The 26425-nt window shown below is 40.1% G+C and overlaps 1 protein-coding gene and 1 long non-coding RNA gene across 2 annotated transcripts in view; both read right to left on the reverse strand.

The window, feature by feature from the left end:
• The window catches only part of SLC35F1 (solute carrier family 35 member F1), a 248110-nt gene that overhangs the window by 123627 nt on the left and 98058 nt on the right, over nt 1–26425 (reverse strand). The window lies entirely within an intron of this gene.
• Nucleotides 4953–26425, reverse strand: part of LOC106047587 (uncharacterized) — a 35892-nt gene continuing 14419 nt past the window's right edge. The window contains exons 2-3 of the long non-coding RNA XR_001213861.3: nt 11062–11122; nt 4953–10953 (exon numbers count right to left, since the gene is read on the reverse strand). This is a non-coding gene — a long non-coding RNA (uncharacterized lncRNA). The remainder of the gene's footprint in view (nt 10954–11061; nt 11123–26425) is intronic.

Raw genomic sequence — 26425 nt, forward strand, 5'->3', positions numbered from 1 at the left:
TCCTTGTGGATAAGACCTTCCCATTCCTTAAATATATTATATTGTCTTTTTGTAACTGTAGTTTATTTTTCACAGTTTTCTTGAAACTGCCGAAGCCTTTAACTATGCTTGTGTCCATTTTCAGTGAACCTTGTGTTCTGTGGCAGCTTTTGGTTCTTTGTAACAAAAATGCTTTCATTGCCCAGCTATATTGATTTTCAGTTTCCTAAAGCTTTGTGCTTTCCTTCTCCTAAGGTTTTGCTGACACAGCTTAGGCTGAGTCTCACACTCCATTTGCCCCTCTTCTGACTGAAGAAACTGTTCTAACTGGTAGAAGCTCATCAAGCATTTAAAAATGCCTGTTGAGCTCAACCCTCCTATTTTGTTCATTCTTTTCATCTCTTCCTTCTTCCTCCTGATGTATCAGGCCAGGAATTGAATGCAATTCCAAAAATGTGTTTTAAAAGTAAAGCTTTACCTTGGTGAATCTGTTCTGCAGACAATTAGGCAGCTACATACGTGATCTATACACATGGGGCTTTAGAGGTAATTTTTTTTTTTTCTTACAGATATGCATGTACTGAGATCAGAATGTAACGCACAGAAGAAATTTACACTGATAAAATTCAGAGATGGCATGTCCAATCTCAGTAGAGGTGAACCTCATGCTAAGTTTCTGTTTCTTTCTTCAATTGGTTGAAAAAGGACACAGAGAATCCCAGACGCTTTAAGGGGAAATCGGAGTCAGGCTTGAAAGCCTCAGCAGCTAAACATTCTCATTTACCGTTGAGAATTCCCCGGAGATAATGACAACTCAGATTTCCAGTGTAAGCACCTTTTTGTTTCATTACTGAGCAAACATCAAGTATAATTTCATACCCGACGTATGCAGGGTTCACAATTTGAGAAGAAAATCCCAGAGAGGAAAGCTTCCTACATCAACTAACTTCACATCTAGTACCAATAAGTAACATTTCCATATTTTCATATTCAGTAGGTTTTCACTGACCACCTGATAGTGACTTATTTCAAGCTCTCCTCCTGTACCTACTACCTCAGAACTTTCAACGTTCAATGTAATATTTAGTCCTAAAGTCATTTTTGAGAAGAGTAAATCATCACAGCATAGATGCAGACAAGACAAAAAGTAACATCCAAATTATTCTTACATTACATTGTTTTTACATAATTTCTGCCTATTAGTTCCTTAAGAAGTCTGTCATATGCCTGTTTGTATTCATTTTTCAGACAAATTATTCTAGCATTCAGGCAGCTTCACATCAAACAGCTAACTTGAACATTATCGTATATTTACAAAAATATATGGTTTGTTAATTTTCATGCTGTGCTATTAAAACTAAAATGGAAACAATCCATTCAGGCAGTCTAAGCCTGCATATATCACGGACCAAAACACTCTATACAGTAACTTGAGGATCAAAATCAGTACTTCTTGTACAAGAGCCTCTTTCAGAAAGTCTGACTTCAGGGCATAGAATCACAGAATGGTTTGTGTTGGAAGGGACCTTAAAGACCATCCAGTTCCAATCACCCTGCCATGGGCAGTGATGTCCCCCACCAGACCAGGTTGCTCAAAACCCCATCCAACCTGGCCTTGAACACTTGTGATGGGGCATCCATAGCTTTCCCTGGGCAACCTGTGCCAGTGCCTTACCACCCTCTGAGTAAAGAATTTCCTTCTAAAATCTAATCTAAACCTTTCTGCTTTTAGTTTAAAGCCATTACTCTTTGTTGTGTCACTATACTCCCTAACAAAGAGTCCCTCCCCAGCTTTCCTGTAGGCCCCCTTTAGGCACTGGAAGGCCGCTCTAAGGTCTCCCCGGAGCCTTCTCTTCTCCAGGCTGAACAACTCCCTCAGCCTGTGTTCACAGGAGAGGTGGTCCAGCCCCTTTACCTTTCAAATTCCTAATTAAGTTGTTTTAAAATAATATTATTTGCAATTTATTTCTAGCCTGAATTGTTGTAGCTTCAGCTTTCCGCCACCAGACCATACTATGTTTTTTTGTCAGCTATTACACCAAAATAAATTAAAACAGAAAAAAAAGAATCTACCAGTAAACTTTAAGTTTAGTTGAAAGATGGAAAAATATAGTTCAAAATACACTGAAATGAAATTAGCTTCTCAGAAGACCTTTCAGAGGGATGAGGTTGCCCATGTAACCAATTGTGCTTGGTGTTAACTGGCATCCTGCCTAAGCTGCCTCTGGTTGGGAAGCTACCACAGAATGCATTTTTGCAGACAAATATATTTCGTATGTATTTGTCTGTTACAATTCCAGCTAACACACAGTAGAGGGAAACTCAAATACAATTACTGCAGGCACTTTTTTTTTTTTTTTTTTTTGAGTAGCTTGAGCTCTATCTACGTTCCAACAAAAGAACATAGCTATAACAAGTTAAAATGTCAGCAGGGATCCACATGACCATTTAGTTTGACCTCCAGCACAACACAGGCGATGAAACTTCTCAGGATTAATTCCTGTTTGAAACAGAGTACATATTTCATAAAGGCATCCAATATTTTTCTAAAAACATCCAGCAAAGTCAGGAGTCCTGACAAGTTACTCCAGAGATTAATTACCTCATTATTAAAAATCCGTGTCTATTATTTCTAGGATTAATTTGTCCAGCGTCCTCTTTTATTATACCACTGTTTCCTAAAGTTCTATTACCAACTTTTGCTTAACATATGCAAAACTCTTGTCACATCACCCTGTAGTCTTATTTTTGTTTAATTAAACAGGCCGAGTTTCTTCAGCCTTTCATTAAATAGCATGCTTCCTTTTAGTGTTCTTGTGACTTTCCTCTTGAATTTCTATAGTTTATCAGTTTAGCATTATTCTTCAGTCTTGAACAACAGAACTGGAAACAGGGTCCCCAAACTACTCACACCATAAACAGAATGAGTGCTAAGAATATTTCATTGTTCACATACTTAAAAATCTCTTTTGCACCACACAACCGTAATAGGATGTTATACCCTGCTCATTACACACTTAGTGTCTCAGCTTCTTCTAGGACATTCTAGGATAGAGTCAACCATCCTATTGGCATGGCCTACATCATTTATTCCTACATATGGTCCTTCTACTAGGCCTCATACAAACTCATGCATTTTTGCATTTTATCCATAGCAATCAGGGCAGCCCACTTGGTACAGCACCTTGTTCTTTAAATTATTTATCATCTTCTTTAACTTCGTGTCACCTGCAAACTTTATCTGGAATGATTTTCTCTTTTTGTTTCCTCATCCACTGACAATAATGTTAAGTAGCATGCAATTCATCATCCTGCTTGTTCAAGAAATACATTTAGGTTTAGGAACTGTCACTAAACCAGTTTTAGAGCCCAATGTAACATGTGTACAGTGTTGATTTTGGATCATTCAATTTTCTTAATCAAAAAGTTGTGTAATACCAAGTTGAAAAGACTGATAAGAGTTGAAATACACAACTTCAAATTGTCCCTAAACTAGAAACCTCTTCAAAAAAAGCATTAAATTATTTTGACAAAAAGTATTCATCATAAACCCACATTGATTAGAACTGATTACTTTAACCTTTCCTTAACATTTGATTAATCAGATTCCAAATCTGCTGTAATTTCACATCAGTGGCAAGGACAATGAATATCTGGATCATCTGTTTGGCCTTTAATGAAGTAGCACAAGGCTAGTTTTCCTGTCCTCTGGAACCTCCTCACTGCAAATCAGCATTAGCGACACTGAGACCTCCTCTGGATGCAGATAGTATTGCCTTGCTGATTTACTAGTATCCACCTTCAGTTTTATATCTTTTTAATTTAATGTTGGAACAGAGAAGTATTTCATCGTATATAATACCTCATCTTTCTCAGAATCCCTCTACTTTTCTGATTTCTCTCTTGAAACAAAATGAATTAACTCCCCCTTCCTCCCAAAGACAACACGAACAACAAACCCCAAGCAAAGCAAAATCAATTCATAGAACCATAGAATATCCTGAGTTGGAAAGGACCCACAAAGAGCATCGAGTCCAACTCCTGGCTCCACACAGGACCACTCAAAAATCAGACTATGTCTGAGAGCATTGTCCAAACACTTCTTGAACTCCATCAGGCCTGAGGCTGTAACCACTGCCCTGGGGATCGTCTTGGTGAAGAACCTCTTCCTAACCCCCAGCCTGACCCTCCCCTGTCCCAGCTCCATGCCGTGCCCTCGGGTCCTGTCGCTGTCCCCAGAGAGCAGAGCTCAGCGCCTGCCCCTCCGCTCCCGTCGTGAGGGAGCTGCAGGCCGCCATGAGGCCTCCCCTCGGCCTGCTCTGCTCTGGGCTGAACAAACCAAGTTCTCCTCCTGCCTTACACCTCAGCTCCCCACACACATTTTCTACAGTACGTAGGTTTTGCTGCACACAAATTCCTATCTCCTTTCCTTTTCTTTCATTCTTTATGTATTTTAAGTCTTTTTCTTGATTTTTTAATGTAGTCATGAAAGGATGACTGACTAGAAGGTAGAATATTTTGGATGTTCATTTAAGAAATGCTATGAAATACTTTTCAGAAAAACTAAAAAGGGAACACCAGAGAAATATCTAAAGAATTCATGCACTCAATCAGAGAAATCCATTCAAATGCAAGTAATGCTGGGACTGATGGCATTTCTCAGCTCCATTAAATATCAGTAAACTTTCAACCCCTAGAAAACTTCACTGTAGTAGAAATGAAATTTCATTTCACTGTTACCCACCTGTCCTGATCTTTCACTGTGCTGACTAAATATTGTTTTCCAAAAACCAAATGGCATAGGGGTGAATATTTTGCTATACTGATCAATGGGGACTGTGCTTCTATAGCTCAGACTTTGAAGCTTTTAAAGACATGCAAGAATAATATTTTTTAACAATTCCCCATAGCACGTAAAGAATGTTTTAACTGTGAGAAAGCCTATTAGAGTTACATGAGTCTAACTGATCTGCCCTGGTAATAAAACACTCGTTTTCTGTTGGCAAACCAGAGGTTCTGCACCTGAATATGCTAGAAGCCTGTACTTCTTTAAATCTATTACAAATGGAAAAATTCATCTTTGCACAAAGAACCAGCATAATTAAATTAAAAATATTGTTTGGACCATCAGAGAAGGACTTAAAAGGAAATTAATTGCTACAAAGTACTTTTGGGACTCTTCATGCTATTGAATGAAATCTTGGCTTCACTGAAATCAATAAAAGAGAAATCAATACTGATTATTGAATGATGTTTTTAGCTCCTTCTTATGACCCACATTGCCTTTTGAATGTCATTGTAACAACAGCTAGCTTCAAATTAAAATCACTCTCCCTGTTGCCTCACTGAAATAACGGTTGTATTATTCTTGAGTGATACAAGGGAATAAAACCTATCCTCACTATTAAAAAGGCTGGTACTTTATCAAACAAAAATGTGTGTTGATTCTGGTTTACTTTTTCCTGTAAAAAAAAATAAAAGGCTTCTATTTTGATCTTTGAGAAAGAGCGTGTAATGAAAATGTAGAGTATAGTCTATATCTTCTTATTCAGAAAGCTGCAGAATCATAGAAACATTGATTCAAAAAGAGCTCTGGAGGTCATCTAATCCCACCTCCTGCTCAAAGCAGGACTATAACCAAGTGATCAGATCAGCTGTGGCTCTGCTTCTCCTAGACTTAAAAGCCTCCACAGATGGAGATCCCTTAACTTCCCTGGATAACCTGTTCCTATACTACAGTACCCTCCTGGCAGAGATGTGATCTCTAATGTCCAGTCCAAATCTACCAAGCTATAACTTCACATAGAAGCTTGAGTGAGTCAATGTGCTAGAACCAAAGAAGGTGCTTCATGCCACAGGACACAGCTTGTCCCACTCATGCTGACGTAGTGGGAATTAAAAAACACTCAACCTCTTAGCAGAAAGTACTTGTTTGTGTGTTTTTTTTCCCACTGGATTTTTCCATAAAAAACTTTCTCATGATTCAGTAGTATGCATTATTTAGCATGAATAATACAAAGGACTGTCAGTCCATGTTTACATTTAACATGTTACAGTTAACAACTACTGGATCTACGCGCTATACTTCCATACTTCCCAGTCAATGCAAGTCAATGCTACACTACGGATAAGGTGCAGAGCTGGGCTCCATGTTTGTTCTAAAAAAATGGCTTAAAAGACCAACAGCCTTTTTATTTCATTCAGATATCGATGAATAATGTCAATTTCTTCAACTGCCAGGCAGAAAATTACAGATGGTCACCTTTTGATACACAGGTTTGTGTGGGTCATAGCTTAAAAGTTATAGCTTACTTGCCTTACTCATGCAAATAAATGCTCTTGACATAAGTGAATAAGTATGGCCCTATACATGCCTTATTCTCTATTTTTGTCACTCTTAGTTCAGCTTGCTGGCATGCACTAAAGGAAAGAAATAGCATGCCAAGATGTGGAAACCCATAATCTTGATAAAGAGGATGTTGTTCAGCTCTATGGGAAGTTTAGCTGCTGGAAATAAAAAGGAAAAAAGCTTCTTTATTCCTTTTTTATATTTTTTTCAAACTGTGCCTGTTACAAGGCTATACAAGGCTACCAGTAAACGGATAAAAAAATGGCAAGGAAATGAACCAAAGGGCACCCATGCAAGTCTTATAATGCTATTATTTAGAATGTAATTAGAATTATTTCTATTCCTGATTGGAGCAGTCCCAGGAAGCAAATTTCCCCTCTTAACACTCTCAGCTTATTGTAGGGCTAGATATACACACAATGAATTTTTCATTGCAGCTTGGGTTGATAGGCCTTCCTCAGCATTGCTTCCTGCTAATTTTTTTCCTCCTTTTGCAATAATCACTTCTTCAGACAGTCCACAGAGCTGAACAGAAATAATACAAAGGATATGCTTGCAGGGTGAATTAACCAAACATTTAAATCTTTATTTACCATAGAAAAGGGTGTTGAAGATGAAGGCAACAAGAATTATGAAAGGACATTAAAATGGATGTGATGAAAGGAGGACACAGCTCAGTCATCCCTGCCACATTGCCTTCAGTAAGAACCTCCAGCACTGGATGGGTGCTCTCCTGTCTTGTCAGGTAATCTGCTCCAAACCCGTTCTCAGCTTAGGAACTTTAACTTAAGGAACTTTTCCACTTCATGCATATCATTATGAAAGGGGCCAAGACCCACTTTTTCTAGAAGGATATACAACGTGTTCCTGCTTTTCTTCATCCTCTTGACCTTGCATCTATCTCTAAAAGCAAACACGAAGTGACATGACATAGCAGGAAATACAACTGGTTAACCATGTCCTGGATGAATGACTGGCAGCAGTCACAGAATCACAGAATGGCTGAGGCTGGAAGGGACCTCTGGAGATCCTCTAGTCCAATCCCCCTGCCAAGCAGGCCCACCTACAGCACGCTGCACAGGATCGCACCCAGGTTCTGAATATCTCCAGAGGAGGACACTCCACAGTCTCTCTGAGCAACCTGTACCAGGGCTCTCTCACCCTCATGATAAAGAAGGGCTTTCTCATATTCAGCTGCAACTTCCTGTGTTTCAGTTTTTGCCCCTTGCCTCTTGTCCTGTCGCCGGGCACCACTGAAGAGTCTGAGATTTCAGTCAATGAAGCGCACCTACACATACAAAGTCTATCACCCAGATTTACTCTTTAAGTGTGATCTAAATGGCATCTAGGCTTTCTGACTTCACTTAGCACTTCAAAAGAATGCTGTAGTCCACCTTAGAAAAAGTGAAGAGACTTTTGAGGTAATTGCCAGTTGGCAACTTGCGAGAATCAGCAAATGAAACAGGACTGCTCCCTGTGCAATGTGAATCCTACGCAGCCATGAAGCCCTCTCTTTTCAGTTAGCAACAATAGCTCTTTGTGTGGAACACAGCAATATTTCAGTGAGCAAAACTATGAATTTTCCTTTTGCTCTTGGTGAAAGGTAATGATTTTACTGGATGAATACGCCTTTGACATTTTAATGTTTAAAGGAAGGAGGTATTTGCATCTACCCCCTATTTGCATATACTGTTCCCCAGGTCTCTCTCCCTGTTTCATGCCATGCTCTGCCATCCCCCCTCCTCAGGCAATTCTTGGCACCTTTCTCTTGTCTCCCCAAAGTCAGTCTTCCCATGTTGTGATCTGCTCATCAAAGCAAGGCTTTCTGGTCTGAAAAGGGAATCTTTCCACTTAGGAGAAGGATGGTAATTATGTTAAATGAATGTTAACTTCTTGCTAATGAATACATTAAATCTCTCCTAAACATTTCTGGTAAAAGAAACAAGCAAGGAAACAGAAAAACAATCAGGCATGCCATTCATTTACCAGAAGCATTAATTACAAGTAATTAGAAAAAGTGATTCATTTTTGAAGTATATAAGACTCCTAAAAAGAAATACAAAGGTTTCAGCAATAGATGAATAGATGTATCTGTACCAAGTGGATAACAGCGTGTAAAATAAAACATTGCATACACAAAGGCTTTAATTTTGAAAGATGACATTTCCAAAAATAAAAAATAAAAATCGAACCTTGACTTTAAAATTTCTAGCGATAGTAATCTACATCCACCATAAACTGTATCAATATCTGATTGCTTTCACTGTTCAAAAGATGCATCTAATTTCTAGTTTGCATTTTCCCTCATTTACCTGCTCGTGGATATTGTCCACCCTTGCTAGCCCAAAGATTTCCCTACCATTTACTTCCTGCTCTCTAGGTCTCTGCTTACAGGTAGCCCTTAAGTAGGTTATCATCTTTTCTCCCTATGGCTTCTCCCTTTCAGCATGTATTGGGTACAAGAGAGAGGTAAGAAAAAAATATATTCCTTTTTTCCCCCCCTTTGAATGCTGTTGCAAGTTCCCACAGAATTTTAGTAACATCTGCTATATTTAGACTATGAATTTCTACAGCTGCTGAGTCTAGGCAAGAGCTAAACTGAGTGCACTGAATTCATCAAATCTTTCCTTTTAATATTTTCCAATCTTTCTTTTGGGTCTTTTCTGAATCACCTCTACTGTATATCAAAAGCCTGTCTGAGCTGTTGCTGCTGACCCCCAAAGCCCAGCTCCCTGTAGATATAGGTGATACTGAGATTCACAGCCTGGCCTCCAGTTCCTCAGCAATAGCTCACTTTCACTGAAATCCCTCATGGTCTTACTCGTGAGATGAGGAGGATGGGAGTCTCAGGTTTCCTGACCTGTAAAGCACTCACTCAACACACACCTTTTCTCCCTTTTTACCACCAGACCACCCTATTTGGAAGGCCTTGGCCCAATTTTTGTTTTGCATGTGTAACATTTTTAATCCACTAGAACACCAAACATTTTCAGCAACGGTTGAAACATAAATAGGTATTAATAGCTTCACCTTATTAAAATCCATTCACATTACCCACCTCTGATGTGCAACTATTGAACAGCACTCAGGAGCAGTACAAAGCCAATTAGGAGAGAAAAATACAGACTATGCAAAGCTGAAACTGATAGGGAATTCAGCTAGCAAGGCTGTAATGAATAACAGCCCCTCATGGCTCAGCCTCTGTGGTGTCTTCAGTGACGGAGAAGGAGGCTGCATAACTCCTCAAAAGGTGGCACCAAGGCACCCCTACTCACGTGTACCAATGAATCTTTAATGGCTGTTCTCATTTTATTGAATCTTTAATGCCAGGATGTATAGCATAATCAGATATCAGGAGCAAAGTTGTCATGCTACTTTAATCTTTGCTGCATGTGAATTATATTGATACCCACCAAACAATAACGGTTTATGTTCTAATATTCTTGTACTTCAATTTCTATGTACAGGAGAGAAAAATAAATGAGGAGACTGGAGGAAAATTGCACTTAAAAAACAAATTTGTCAAACTAAATTCCTTTATTATAATACACTGCTGCAGCATAATTTTGTCTTGGATGCTTGGATGTGACACGAAATAAAATACCCCTGCATGGCACTGCAAAGGGGAAGGAGGCGATCAGTTTATTGGCTCTACAAGTCCTTAGGGCTTTATTCATTGTGTGAGGAACCTGCTTTAAAATGGCATCACCCTCTTTCTCAGAGGTCCCGGTAGGAACAGTAAATCTCTTTTACTAAAGTGCAAGATGAATTCCCAAAGGTGTTAGAGACAGTTCAGAAAATGCCGCAGTCTACAGTCGCATATATATATATATAAGTTCTTAAAGTACACATGCAGCAAAATATTATACAGCTTTCATCATATATACATATACTCTAAAAATTGAAAAGAAATGGGGAAAACAGTTAAGTAATGGCAAATGCAAAAAGGAGGGAAATGGAAGCATCTGTAGAAGCCTTTATATCATTGATGGTTATTTTAACCTCACCATTTATCTTAACAGAAATGTTTTGTATTGTAAATGAAGTGTGTGTTTCCAAACTATATATAAATGTACCAGAGCCAGATTCAATCAGGTTGCTCACAGCACTGCCATGCATTGCACTGTGATTTCCATTTGGAAACCTTTATTCTGTCCTGACTGCTCAGAGAGAATGGAAAGGCATTATCTGACATAAAGAAAGAGATCTACATTTGATCCTCAATAAATTTGAAGGAATAGGGTTTCTCTTCATGGTTCATTGCCTTTATCTGTGAGATTGGTTTTCCTACATGCAGTTTTATTTGTTCAGTAGTTTAGGATGAAAGAAACACGTTAAAACTATCCTTAGAAAAAGATGCACACAGTCCCTGAAAGGCTTCTCCTGTCATATTCTCTGCCCCAGCGAAGGAATGAAGTCTGCAGGATGAAGATTTGCTTTGGAGTCTCACTGCATCGGGCCATCCTCCTTTGATAATTTACCAGCATCAGGCTGCATACTTTGAGATAGTTTCCAAAAACTGCACGTACTTGATGATGATCACAGAAGAGTTTATTTACAATCTTGGCTGTCAACGCTCCCATCTTCTTGCTGCGGTATCATCCCTTTCATGTTGCAGAGGGACACTGTTTTGAGAAGATCACGTAAACATCCCTGGGCTTTTGTCAGCTAAAATACTTGTTTTCACTTTTTTTTCCCCCCACTTGTTTCAACTTTTTTACTCCTCAGCTTACCTGCCTTCCCCACAATCAGTTACTGTCAACTTGGCTACTTTGAAGTTCTGTAGTCAAAGCCCTAAAGACATGAACAAATATTTGTATATGCTATCAATGAAATTCAATTCTGCTTTTTTTGACTGTTATTTATCAAATTCTTTCCCTTATGCTAATGTAATTTCTCTGCTAATGTTGTGGGGTTTTTTTGTTGTTGTTTTGTTTTCCCCTCTCCCCAGTCTTTTACAGTCTCATGATATTTTTGGTTATACATCTCTGCTAGACATTGTATACAATACGTATGTGGGTGTGCATGTATTTCTACATATATATGCACACTAGTTATCTAAATTCAATTTATCTTCCCATTTCTTACAGTACAAATCTCATTATTAAAAAGACCAACATGAATCTCTATTCACTCTTGGACCAAAAAAAAGCGAAAAAAATAACTAAATATAGAAGAAAACATAACTCTCAGTTGAAATATGCCAATAGATGAAAATATGGTTTTAAAGTTTCACTTTAATAATTAGAACTGTTTGTTAAAAACAAAAAAAGCCTCTAATTTAATACTCTGAAGGAGATGACTGTGATAAATGCTATATGTAGTTTACACATTGATAAAACGTTGCTGTTCTCTAGGGCACCCTCAGGGCAGTTTAAGGATGGATTTTGAGGGACAGCCAAGGTGCACTCATGTTGGTGGCTAGCACAGCTCCTAAACAGCTGGCTTCCTTTTCACAATTTATAAAGCACAACACTGTAGGACAGGTTATCAGACTTCACGTGTATAGGGCCCATGACTAGGTACACGATCTCAACTTCATCCAACTCAAAAATCGTATTTTCTTACTTTTGGTGACCATTAACTGACCTTGCGAGATAGGATTTATACACTGTGCACGGAAAGGATTAATGTAACGATACTTTGTTCACACACTGCAATGTGTGTGTGTTCTGTGATGGACGTGCAGGTGGCTCTAGACCTGTGGCTGCCTTTTTATTGAAAATAAATAGAGTCCGTATCAAATCCCCCCCGTTTGTTAAGCAGGACAGTCTTAGGGTCTTTGGCTTCACCAATGGATGTTCAGAAGGAAAAAACTTGAATAAAATCACAGATTTCTTCTCTTTTTGCCTGTAACAGGGGAGCACAACTTCCCTGATGACCTGTCCTATTAGCAAGCACTAAAACTCTCTGTTAAGCCACAGAGGCTCTGCTGAAACACCAGGGCAGACATTGCTTATTAGCTCTGCCTTGGGTACAAAGCAAGCAGGAATAATTCCCTTAGCCAGGCAGTGAGGGTAGCTGAGGGTCTTGGGAGAAATCTTTTGGATCAGAAAGTATAAGGCGGCAAAGATATACAGTAAGGATGATGTAGACCTCCAAAGGCCTAAGGAATTATATATGTATGTCTAATAAACAGGATGAGACAAAACTGAATGCTCATTTTCAAACTACAGCTCAGTCCTAGTACACTTCGCACCCGGCTCATGCCAAGTTGGACATCCACCTCCTTGTTCATCTGCAAAGCTCTCTAGGCAACCCCAGTTCTGCGTTTAGGTTATCCCAGAGGGCCCTAATTTACTAGTTGCCTCCTTGCAGTCTGCTAAGCTAAAGGTTAGAGCACACATCTATGATGTGACAGAGTGCAGCATGATCCCTCCTCAGCTTTGCTGCACCATCCTTCCTGGACACAGGCATCTACGCTATGCCCTGCTGAGTTTATGGCATGATGCAGAATTAAAGGTACATATAGGAAAAACAACAACAACGACAGCTCAGAGAGTGATAGAAGGTCAGGTTATTCCTTTGGGTGCATTAAAATTCCTTTCACACGTGGGTTTATGGGATTTCTAAGTCATATTTGAGATTCCTTTTAATGTGATCACTCTAACCCTTCCTCTTCACAGGTGGCATTGCATGTACCTGAAGTTATCCTACAGAAGAATAATACACCAGAAGCAATGAGTACTAAGAGACCTTAAATTTTGTCTTGTTGGTATATTACACAATAAGTCCTATTTGCACATTCAGAGCACTATACATAGCTGTGCAAAAAAAAAAAAAAATCTGCAGTTTGAAATATACCTGAGGCAAAAAGATTTAACTTTAGAAATCCAGTATTCTGACAGTTGTGCATAGTGGCTTCATTCAACTCACTTTTTAAAGCTATGCCCTTCATTTTGTCTGCGAGTGGCCAGCTTGCTTTAGAAGAAACTGAGCACCAGCTCTATTCTTTTCTCTAGCCCTTTATCTAGCTAAATCAAGAACTAATTCTACATCTGTTCTGCTACATCTTTTGGCCGATTTCGCAACTGATGTGATACAATTAAGCAATAAGACATGGCAGGAGTATACCCACTGGTTTCAATATCATACCACAGATGGCAGGATAAAACATTAAATTTTAACCTTTCAAGAAGTGCAGAGAAATTGTTTGATTCTCCTATGTTATTATTACGAAGTGGAACCTACTATACATTGAAAAAGTTAGGAAGACTAGAAGTTTGTATAATATACCTTAGCCATGTGCGTGATGACTGGTTCAACTGTTTCAGAACATGCAGTCAGTGAGCTGTCTTTTTTCCTGTAGTGCCCAGCTTAGCTTTCAGGAATTGCTGCACAAATCCTTGACTTGCACCTTCTCTGAAAGGCCCACCAGAAAGTCCTACATTGGGCACATGAGACTTAAGGCACATACAACTGTCAATAATCAAGTTTTAAATTCCTACTACGTGTTTCAGCTAAAGCATTAATGATGGAAAGTGAACGGCTTCACAGGACACGGTATTTTGGTTGAACTTTCTTTTTTATTTCTGTGGGCTACTGCTATGCGGTGGTGAGACCACCATCACTGCCCTTAGGGGGTGCAGGAGGGGGTCTGGCTGCAGCCAGAGGGGAAGAACTGGAGCTTTCCTGGCTGGGGCGGCTTGCTGGGCAATAACACAACCTCAGGGAGAGGGAACCCAATGCGAAAACTTCACCTCAGTCAATTCACAGTGACAGCAAGACAACAGTTTTGCTTGTGGAAGGGACACATAGGTGGGCTGGATGCGCATGCCCTGCCCCACGTTGCCTGTGGGAGCGTGGACTTGCTCCACAGGCTGTGTTCAGTGTCAGAGCACAGCCAGCGAGCAACCCTTAAACGTGCCACCACACAAGTAACCACAGAGGGCAGGCAATGACAATGTGAAAGCATAGTCCCTTAAAGTCTTCTGAGACCAAAATTTTAGCATGTTTGTTCTCATCCAGAACCTCGGCTCCTCTCCACTTGCTTCAGATTCTTCTTAAAGCAGCTATTTTTCCTGGCCTTGTCAGCTTTTGATATGCTTTCTGACAGAAATTCCTCCCTGCTTCCAGTTTAGCATTACATCTGTTTTTATTGCCTTTTAAACACAGCTATCATTACATTTCTAAAGCCCATACTCTCTGAGGGCCTGAGATTCATGAGCGACATACGTTGCCACAAGTCACTACGAACTTTAAGAAAGCCTGCTGTATTTTTTCCAGGGGCTTTGCAGGCGTGCAATGGAAGTGGACCCATTTTCTTCCCCCACCTGGTGGTTTCCTATAGCATCTATAGCATCTACAGCAGCTCTGACACTTGCAACTCAAGAGCCTCATCCACTCCCCAAGGTAGCTGAATTTTCTCACCACATCCCCCATAGAAAATCTTGCAATAGCACAGAAGATGGCACTTGTCAACACCAAGATAAAATATCCTGATGATAAGCCAGATTGTACTCAGGCATTCAGAGTAGCCAGAAGAAAAGAAAAGAAGAAGAAAAAAAAAGCACACCCAAGAGACGTTCCCTTTCAGGATCTCACAGGCAAAGAAAGCTCCAGCAGTCAATGTCGAAATGCCTGCTTTGGAGAGCTGGCATGTAGGCAGGCATGGGGGAGGGCCCTGACTTCTAACGAAAAGAAGTAAATAAACAACAAATGCAACAACGCTATGAAAAGCATAATTTTTGTAGTACAGGAAAAAAATATTAAACGTTCATTATAATTTAGAAAGTAAAGCTCATTTTTCCAGATACAATAGGAGCTGGCCAAACACATGAATTTGGAACACCAAACTGGTCATTTTCAGCACATGGACTAAAAGCACAGTCTAATCCGATAGCTACAGATGGAAAGAAACCCTGAGCAGCTATAGTCAAACTAATGCCTTCTTCAGACAAATTCTGAAAAGCCACTTCACATCCTTCCATACTATACAAAGTGACAGTATATACACCCCAAAATACATGCAATGCATGATATTTTTATTTGCTAATTTTGGCTTCTGTTCTTAATTTAATCCAATCCACGCAACACCTGCAGCAAATTTGTGACTAGACTTTTATTTTCTGGTGGTGATGGTGATGAAGAACCATGTTGGCTGCCCATCCCAGTTAGAGCACTGCCTCAGAACAGGGTTGCTCTTTGTTCAGTACTGCTCTGCCAGCTCTTGACCCCTGTTTCTGCACCCATCAGTGTCGATACAGTCTGTCCAAAATTACTGGCTGCAGCTCTCCACCCCCTTATACTGTTTTTGCATGGCTGTAGCTTCATTGATGTTGACAGACTCCTCCCAGTTTTCATAAGCAGAAACCAGGGGACAATCCTGTCAGTTATGGACCAAATACACAGAGTACAAATAGCATTACTTATCTGACAACAGTGGAAAAGCATCAGATTATGCAAACAGAGAATTTGGTCCTCCATATGAAGTTATCTCATAACTGTAATGAAACATCTGTCCAGATTCCAGTAGGCTTTGATTTGGACTCTCATTGCATTGAATAAATGGACGGTATTGTCCTAAGTCTGCAATCTCCTTACATTTCAAGTCCTAATTTTCTATCTGCCAAAAAAGCCAGCAGACGCAGAAGATTAATTTCACAGGAGTCAGAGAAATGTTCGCTCTGAGCACTTCTGTCTCACACTTTTTTTTTCTTTTTTTTTTTTCAGGGACTACTCAGACAGCCATTTCATCTACCCTAATATCCACACTGCCTTCAGAAGAGGATGAGGAAGAGAGATTAAAATAGCCAAGTAAGAAGGCATTGCAAAATGAACCTAGAATCCATTGGGCAATGTGTATTCAAGAACACGGGATAAGATTCTTGCAATTTTACTACTAAAGAGAAAATAACCTTAATTAAGGTTATGTCTTTTCCCACCCTACCCAGACTCCCCTGCAGTAGTGGCTGAGATGCTACCCGCCCTGTTAGGGACAGTTTCTCAGCGAGCTCGTTCCAGTTATGCTCAGTCTGGCCTTTACTCTGCTGGTGTGGTGCACACTGTTGCCATATCTTACCTCTGCCATCCTCAGATACACTTGTGGCTTGGATGGAATAAAAAGTGACCACAGTTGGGACTCTTCCTTGCTGAAATTATGAATAAGAACAGGTCTCCCACCCCAGTATGATTCTGGAAGGGCTGTGCATGCTTGTTCTGGTTATTATTTAATTAAGAGCAGCACATTTTTTTGGTGAAAATTTACCTAATCTTAATTTGCAGTAGAGAATATGCCTGTATTAGACAGGAGAACTGGAAAGGAGGTGCAGAATGTGTGAAGTAGCCAGTGCTTACACTGAAAAGCAGCAGGAAAAGCCTTGCACATAACAAACTTAGCATTTGGCACCACTTAATTAATTTTCTTATCCTAGCTAACTGCAGTCAAAAGTGGAGTACGGGCGTCTGCAGATGCTCTAAGTGCAGGCTTGAAGTAAGAGCAGTTACTATGAAGTGGAGCTGTGCAGGCTCTGAAAACAATTTGTCCAAGAGCTATTGACGACTGAGAGTTCTTGTTGCAGAGCTGAGGCTCTTATTCTTCATGTGAAATTAGAGGATTTTACTTGTGATCTCAAGTAGAGCTTTGAAAATACAAGTTTCAATTCACAAACATATCGTCTTTTAAAATTTGTTTCCACCAGAAACTCATTTCATCTGTGCATCTAATATTATCAAATATCTTTCCTCATCTTTCATAAATAAATACTTAGATTTACCATTCCAAAACCCAATCTGATATAGCTAAAGGGATTATCAAGACCTCAAAAGAGATTGATCATTTACCATAAAATCCATTAATTTTTTGATGATCATTTAATGAAAAGACAAATAAACAGAATAAACTGGGTCTGATTTCCTCCTCTGCTTTCAGAAGCGAAGCATGCCTTTCAGTATATCTTACCCAGACTGTATGAAGAAACACTTCCCCAAAGCACTGTGTTCCCCTTTCGCTTAGGAGAAGTTCCCTCATGGATCATACAGGGCAAATGAATTAGATGTGTATAGAAAAGAGAAACAGATATGGACAATCTTCTTCAGAGCACTCTCTGTCTTGAGACAACAGATTCTTAACCAGATATTGCTGCCCAAGGACATAACTGCTTTAAAGCAATATTCAGCTTAGACTCCATTCTTTCCCTGCTGTCACAAAGACAGGATGGACATGTACAGCACAAGGTGGTGAAAAACTGGGTTTGCAGGAACAGTGTGAAAGGGCCAGAGATGTTCAGATAAAGCAGTGTTTTGAAAGCTAGGAGCCTTTGGGACAAATCTCATCATACAGACAAAAGAGCAATGCCTGAATACTCCACTGCTTATTTCCTACCTACCAAAAAAATACAGAAGGGAGATATTACCTTCATGTTCAATTTACTGAACCTAAACATCACTGTGTTTAATTTCAAAAAAGAAATTATCTAGTGGATTATTCCAACTGAATTCAGGAACAATTCTTTTTACAACCAAAATTTAATTTTTGATAAACTTATTATTTCCTTCCTTTCCAGTGCTATGTGCCTCTGATTTGTACCCTTAAGTATCTCAAGTCTCCACAGCCAGAATCAATGGGATTTGAAGGCTTCAACCAATACCTACAAGCTGGGCATGTAGCTAATACACAGAAAAGGAAAAGGAATATGGAAGGATGCGGTCAATTATCCATGCTGCTAGGAGCATGGATGCTCCCACTTCTTTAGGGCAAAATCCAGGAGTGTCCAGTATTTCCATAAGAGGATTTGCTTTACCAGTTGTCATTAATAAGAGATCATTTGAGAACTGAAGCTTTCTAGGGTCAATCCTGCTCAGACTCCTACAATGGAAAGATTATCATCATCTTCAGTAAGAGTGGAATTAAGTCTTCTATTAACATAAACATAAATATTTATTCTGCGGAAAACTTCTTTCTTTCCAATCATATGTTTGTCTAGAGCACGAGTAAATATTTTTATACATGAAAAACCTCCCAACAACAACAAAAAAGTAAGTTCTTAATAAGATGTGACCTGCACTTGATTTGCTACGAGAATGCTGATGTGTGTATATATATTTCACACATTTTTGCCTTTGAAAATGAGCATACACGGTCCCCATACAAATATGCACACCATGATACCTATCAAGATTATTACATAAGAAACAAAATATCAAACAGAAACAGACTTTCATTTGTACCTAACAGACTTCCATTTGTACCTAATTCAAATGGTTCTTGATTCCTCAGATTTCTCATTTGCGTCACTGTTGGTTTTGGTTTTCCCTGAATATGAGAATGCTGACCCAGGATTGCTTGGTTCCTCTCCTTTGCCATTTTACATGCTGATTTTTTGCTCCTTATATGTGGGAAAAGGAATAGGTATGGCATTGCACTGGATTTTGAGTCCAGACTTAGGCCAGACCCTTTGACGTTTCAGTGGGAGCAAGGACAGAGTTGAGCACGTGCCGCTGCTGTGAGTTTGAGATGCCGAATGCCTGGCAGCTAAAACACCTGCTGCTTCTCCAACCCGTCAGCACCCTCTCACCTCAGGGGAGTCCCTCCTGCCCAGCCATGCCCCAGGTTGGAAACCCTAGGTCTGCTGCTGGGCCCCGCTCCTCATGGGCAGGAGGGCAACCAGCTCCTCAGCTCTGCTGTGGTACCCAAGCGGCCCTGTTGCCTTAAAACTTGTGGTCCTCTGCTCCACTTGGGAGGGCCAGAGAATGAGAGGAAGAAATGGGCCCCCCAGCCTCCCGAAAGGCAGCTTGCACCATCCCTGGGTGACACACGGCTCAGCTGGAGGGTCACTGGACATCTGTAATTCTTCCTGGTGTGCGCTAGATGCCACTGTGCAGACTGCTTTTAGTAGCCAAACAGCCACTGACTCCTCAGGCAGCCACACTGCCTATTACAGGTCCCTTGTTGCCACTTGGTTGGAAGTTCAACACGCTTGGCCTAGCAAAGCTCCCGTGAGTTAAGGACAGGACTATCATCATTTTATGGACGGAAAACTGTGGTGGAGTTGCTTGATTTTCCTGTTTTTTGGCTATGGTAAGGCTGACAGAGCATGGACTTCAGCAGCAGTCACCTGTGCTCACACCAGGCTAAAGTCCCAAGGAAGAGACTTGTTGCCTCCCTCCAGCTACTGCTGCTGAAGCCAGATAAAGATGGGAGATCAACAGGGAATCCGAGCAGAGAGGACAGGCAACAACAGCCACAATACTAGTGACAACAGCAACATTACCAAATACCAAATTGCACATACATTCAAGTGAGGTTCCCATGGCCAACCTCAGTTTTTCAACCTCCTTTCACCTGCCCAGCCTCCTGGGGTGTCTTCTGCTCAGAAGCCACCCCAGCAGGCCTCACAGCCAGGCAAACTTTACACTTTAGGCACGTCTGCATGGTCCTTCAACAGCAAGAATTTCTGGTGATAAGGAAGGGGAGGCAGCAGGAGCAATTTCCTCAGAAGTCTGGAGAATCTGCATCACTCAAGGTTTTTAAGAGTAAATTGGTAATTGTAAAGTACAATAAGGTCTTCCCTGAGCCTTCTTTTCTCCAGGCTGAACAACCCCAGCTCCCTCAGCTGCTCCTCATAAGACTTGTTCTCCAGACCCCTCACCAGCTTCGTTGTGCCTCTCTGGACACACTCCAGGACCTCCATATCCTTCTTGTAGTGAGGGGCCCAAAACTGGACACAGTACTCGAGGTGCGGCCTCACCAGAGCCGAGTACAGGGGGACAATCACTTCCCCAGTACTGCTGGCTACACTATTTCTGACACAAGCCAGGATGCTGTTGGCCTTCTTGGCCATCTGAGCACACTGCTGGCTCATATTCAGCCGGTTATCAACCAACACCCCCAGGTTCCTTTCCAACTAGAAGCTTTCCAGCTACTCTTCCGCCAGCCTGCAGCGTTGCATAGGGTTGTGTCCCAAGTGCAGGACCCGGCACTTGGCCCTGTTGAACTTCATACAGTTGGCCTCAGACCATTGGTCCAGCCTATCCAGATCCCTCTGCAGAGCCTTCTTACCTAAAGCAGATTGACAGTCACGCCCAATTTGGTGTCATCTGCAATCTTACTGAGGGTGCACTCAATCCCCTCGTCCAGATCGTTGATAAAGATATTGAAGAGAACACAATATCTTCCAGCCTTACCTTGCTCTGGTTCAGGGAACAGTTATGCAGTTCCTCCTCACTGCAGACAGACAGAAGGCCTGACAGACAGACCCAGACACAGCAGCTTCTCGCAGCTGAATCCAACCACCCCAGACACCTTCTAGCATCCCAACCCCTCTGTTTCCACCACTGTGTGGCACTTTCTCAGTAAACTACTCTGGACAGACATGCTAAGCGTTGTACATCTCCTTGTCCTATGCTTGCTACAGTCAGTAGCAGAGCATTCTCACCACTAGCTGAAGGCTATGCAACATCTCATTTATAGTCTCTAATTCAGCTCATTGGGAACAACTGATTATAGTCGCTGAGTGACATGGTGCCACCAGTACCGCAAGGGCCATACCATTCCTTCCAGCTGCTGGAGCAGAGTGCACAAGCCCTGGCTGGAGGGAGCAGCTTTAAAAATGCCGCACACTGACTTCTGCTTTCAACCCTTCAGCACAATTTAAGCTCTTTCTGAGCACAATTTAGGCTCTTGTCTGAGGACAACCCAGAGAAGACCACTCTGGGTGGTGTTACACCAACACTGGGTGTGTTAACCCAGTGCTGAGAAATGTGGCAGCACCCCAGCATCAGCTGTGAGCATTTGCCCACCTGTGCTGCTTTTTTTTTTTTTTTAAAGCTCACCCTGCCAAGTGAGCTCATTTGCAAATTCTGTTTTTACAGCAGATTTTACTGGCTTTATGAAGCTGAGCAAATAAAATTAAGGACTTTCTGACAGAAGCAGGTTTCATCCCTCGAACAAGCTGTATGAAATAGGAAACAACCGCAGATTCTAAATTGAGGTCTTCCTCGAGGTCTAAATCAATTAACCACAAGGTCTGTCAGGGTTAAATCTACATTACAAAAGATTCAGCTATGATAAATACTTCTGTCAGCCCTTTGCTTTCCCAAACAGTGAGCTGTAAAAGTTACTTCTGTGGCCATGCTCGTTTTCAGTTCTACTTTTTTGAAATAGCACTTCTTTCTGGTGGTGCAATGAACTACTCTGCTCCACCTCTGCAGCACTTTCCTTACCTCTGCTTTTTTTTTTTTTCCTCCATAAAGCCCACAAGCAGCTTCTATTGGTGCAAACTGATGTTTCCATGCCTGGGTGGAAGACTCGGATGGCTTGCATCTTCCTGCCTGCCAAACCTCTTGTCGAATCATTTTGTGCCACTGGGAATGCCCTGGATTTCCCCCTTCCCCTCCTAGACCCAGTGGAGCAAGCAGACATTTGACAGAGCCCAGAAGCTGGCTGATGCTCTGTAATCACAGCTGGAAGGTCACTGGTACGGTGTGGTTCATCCTGAACCGTCCTACCCACTCGCAGGGAGACCCACATTTCAATGATGCTCCACACTCTTGGAGCTAGGAGAGTCACGACGTCTCAAGCTGGCAGACAGCATCGTTTGAGGACTTGAAGGGCACAGAAGCTTTTGGTTGTGCCACAACTTCCCAGCCTCACAAAAAAATTCATTAGTTGTCTATATCCAAAGCCTCCAAGTTGTCACAACAGGGTTTAAATCTGCACTCTAGAATAATTACTGTGTAATTGGTAATTTTTTTCAGATGATTATTAAAGCTTTTACCTGAGTGTTGTTTATTTTGTGGATTAACATATTCTGTTTAGTTGGTGTCAAGTATTTTTGTTGCATGTTTATCAGCTATTGCTTGCTGCCAGCTGAGTAATTCTGTAAATGAGATTTGTATATACTCTCCCATGTAAGTAAATCTACACACTAAAGTGTCATCCCATTAAAGTTATCTACCGCTTGCTAGCTAGCTAGTCTGTGTGCGCGTACCCATCTGACATTTAGGCCATAAACGGCTCTTGACTCTCAACAGGGGATTGTGGAAAAATACAAAGAAGCCTGTGGGAATGCATGTAGTAATTTTTAAACGTATAGAAGAAAGAAGGCAAAGGAAACAGGGCAAGCCTGTCAGCAAATATTCTTGAGTAAAACAGAGAGCAAGAGATGGAGTAGCTACTGGAACAGTACTGGTTTTCTTATTCTACAGTATTTCTAACACCAAGCATTCAAATTAGGCGTTAGACCTCCCAAAACCAAAAGACTGGCTACAAAAATCAAGAAGCTTTAAACAAAAATATTCAATCTGTTATTATTATTATTTTCTCCACCTTTTGAAAGTTTTATGGTTAATTTTTTCAAGCTTTATTCTGAAAACATGAAGAGTCCAAACATGACCATGAATCTTTTAACGATTACTCTTGGGACTTAAATAGAAATGCTAAGTATTCTGACACAATTAAATTGTGGTCATTGATAGAAATGGCTATTATGGCGCTTTTTTTTTTTTCCTTAATGCCAAAGATAGATCTTCTATACACTAAGTACCTTTCAGGAGGGTACAAGTACCTTCTAAAGGTATGCTGGGGTATAAAGTTAATCCATGGAAACAAACAGAATTTCCTAAAGGCATCAGGGCTGTTGCAGTATAAAAAAGCCATTGAGGTGTGGGATGAAATGAAGAATGTGGGTAAATTAACATAAATTCAGGATGTCATTGCATATAGAATTTGGTCATTATTCCAGCTGAAAAAATATGAAATCAATTAGACAAGTACACTTAGAAATCCTACTGAAGACAAAAGATGTGTAGGAATTACACATTTATCCTTAAGAATAACTTTATACATAGATCATTGGCTGATACTCCTTAAATACCATTTGACACCTTCCTGATCAAGCTTCACAGAGTTTGTGAGCAATTCTCCTCAAAGATGAAAGGCCTGGCATTGCTTTCTCATGCTAGCATTAATTTTTAGAAGCTTAATATTGCAACAGTAACATTTATAGTATTTACATCTTTCATGTTATTTGCTAAAATTTATTTAGGAGACAGCTTATGGAGACAGCTTATAAAGCTTGGTGATGAGTTTGTGGGTCATTGATTTGAACCCTATTGTAAAATCTTTAATTCCAAATATACAAATAAGAATTTTTTATTTATTTTTTTTTTAAAGGCAAAAAAATCTGTCAGGTTCCTAGTAAGTTTTCCAAATTTTCTTAAAAATAAGGATGTAGATATTTTCATTTTTAAAAAAGAAAGCTAAGATCTCCTTTGAATCCAAGTATTCCAGGAGCTTTTAAAAAATAATTAAATAAACTCACCTCCCTACAATAATTACTATAAATACCTCTGTCAAAATATGGCAAGTTGTAAATTGTAGAACACGTTCTACTAACATGCAAAGATACTGAATGACTGCTTTCCTGTCTAGAATTAAACTGTTTATTTTTATGCCGTTGGACAAATTGAAAAGCTATCTGCTAGAGCAAGTCTCTAAAATAAGTAATTTTATTACATTGACTCAAGAGATGAGAAAGCAGCAGCATACTAACTCATCTGATCTAGGACGCTCCAAAAATATGCAACTAGCATCTGCCAAAAATTCAGAGAAATCCTGGTAGAGGTTGGAGAAAGATGTAAAAGATTTGTTACTGTCATGCACTGGCAAATGTCCCATTAACACATGCTGCTCACTTTTCTGTGTCTCTGCTGTCTTTGTTTGTTTGTTTGTTTGTTTAAAGAAAAAAAGTTTTCTTTACAACATTCTTTACAAAAGTTTTCTTTACACAACCAAAATTTACTCTTGGTTCTACACCAAATGTCCTGAGTATACAAGATTCAATTATCCACAGCATGTGTGGGCACAATTACTGATTTATTTATTTATTTTAATAAGTGAGAGAATACTATTACAAATCATTAAGAATAAGAAAATCAAGAATAAGAAAACATTCTTTAGTTAACACAGGTGTATCAAGTCACCAAAACATACTGGGTCTCTGGTGGAATCATAGATCCTCAAGAAGGTACCTTCAATATCAGGCAGTATTCATTGCAATTAAGTTCAAGTGAGGGATTAAAGTTAAGTCCATTTTTAAGTGTTTTCCTGAGCAGGAAAGATCTATCAAATCAGGATTGTTGGGAAAAAAAAAAAAAAAAAGAAATTTTTGATGTTATAAAATTATTGCTGATCACATAAGCAACTTACAGATGTAGCAGAGATAAATGTAATAGTTTACACTCACCTGCAATGAATGTGCTGATGTATGCTTTAAGATCATCCATGCATACACAATATAGCTGTTAAATCATTAATGTACGTATATATTGGAAAAAATATTGAAGGTGGAGATGTAATGTTCCTTAATAATCATGAAATCCAGCTTTTCTATTAGAAAAATTCCCCATTTCAACACTCAACTAACACGGCTCTTTTGATGATAAGGCAAAAACTGTGACAATCTGCAGGTAGTCAGAAAGAACCATATTTATTCCCCAGACAATGTCAAGACATTTAAATTTGGGGAGAAAGACTGAAATCTCAAAATTTTCACACAGAGAATAATTGCAAAATATTCAATTCTGAACCCACGGGAATGTTTAAATATGTATTTTGTAAGATAATATTGTAATATCCACTAAGGTAATTTTATAGATTAAATGTGCTGACTGAATCTCAAGGAATGATTGGAGTAATTTATTTCCGAAACTTTAAATACAATTGACATATTTCTACAAAATGTTCCAGTAACTTGAATAGGAGTTATCTCATGGTAAACTCTTTCATGAGCAGATGTGCTGTCGGTTGCAGAAGGGACCGAGATGGTTTGCACAGCAGAGGAGGAGCATAAAGCCAGCATATGCAAACCTCAAGTCTGACCATGCTAGAGTGTCCCTAGGCACAGGCACAAAGAAATAGGTTTTAGGAAATTCTGTAATAGCCTGCTTGAAAACAAGCACTGCCAAACAAACAAACAAGCAAACAAACAAACAATCATTCGCGCCTCACACACCCAGAGCTCAAAAATCAATGTAATCCAAAATTTCCAATGGCAGTCTATCAGTTCTCCCCGACTATTGAAGGCACTGTTCTGAGTGCCTTCTGTAGCGTAACCAACTTTTACGAAAGCGTTACTCTGTGTATTACTGCATGGCAATACTTAAATCAATACTTCTTATCCACCAGTGCTAGCCATGGCAGATGAGCCCCAGCTGGGAAGATGCTGCAAGGACTGAGGGCTGGACTTTGTACGAGCCTTTGGCTCCGGGCTGCAATGCACATTAGCCATAGCAATGGTTAGGAGCCCAGGCAAAACAGAACAGCCTCCCACCTTCTTCTCAATCACCATTTCAATCACAGAGCAATCACCAGCATATGCTGCAAGCACTTCCATGTCATTTCAAGCTTGGCTCAGCATCTAATAGCTTAATTAGGACCAGAAAAGCTGCTATAGATCAATCACAAGAAATGCTAGCATTGAGTTTCACAGCTCCTTCCAGCAGCTGCCTGCTTTATTGTACTTTGGCTTACTTGCACCTCGGAGTCCATACATTCAGTAAGGACACGCAGGTTAAGGCCAAAGAAAACCTTGCACAGCACTGGGCTTGCCCAGCATGGGAAAGAGCTGCTTTGAATCATGTTCTCTTATTTGCATTTATATTCTGGCATGTAAATATCAGCCCCAGAATGGGCAAGACTCAGATGAGGAGCACCATCCTCTCAGGAAAGATGCCTGTGTCTAGCCAGGTGATGGGGCAAAGTGTTTCTTTGCAAAAACATTTCTGAGAGAGAGGCTCATTTTCAAAACTGTAACCTGCAATGACCACAGTTTCAATCAGACTTTCAAGCTACTCCTGTAACAGCTTTGATAATTCTAGCGCTCACTGTAATTTTATTCACTGATTGATCCATTTAGAGTCCAGACTTGCTTCTCTAAGGACTGACTGTACTATAGGCTTCTCTTTTTGAACATTGTTATAGCTGTATCTTGCTTTTTTGTCCTTATTTAAGTGAACATACCTGAAGAACTAACTTGCTACGCTGCTGACCTTGAAGAGGGCTTCTGCAAAACCATTTCATTTAAAAGAAAGGAAAAAGAAAGATTGACAATCTGAAAATCACCCCTACAAAATAAATATTAATTAAAAAATATCTCA

Source organism: Anser cygnoides, chromosome 3, assembly GCF_040182565.1.
Source record: "Anser cygnoides isolate HZ-2024a breed goose chromosome 3, Taihu_goose_T2T_genome, whole genome shotgun sequence".
NCBI classification, from domain to species: Eukaryota; Metazoa; Chordata; class Aves; order Anseriformes; family Anatidae; genus Anser; species Anser cygnoides.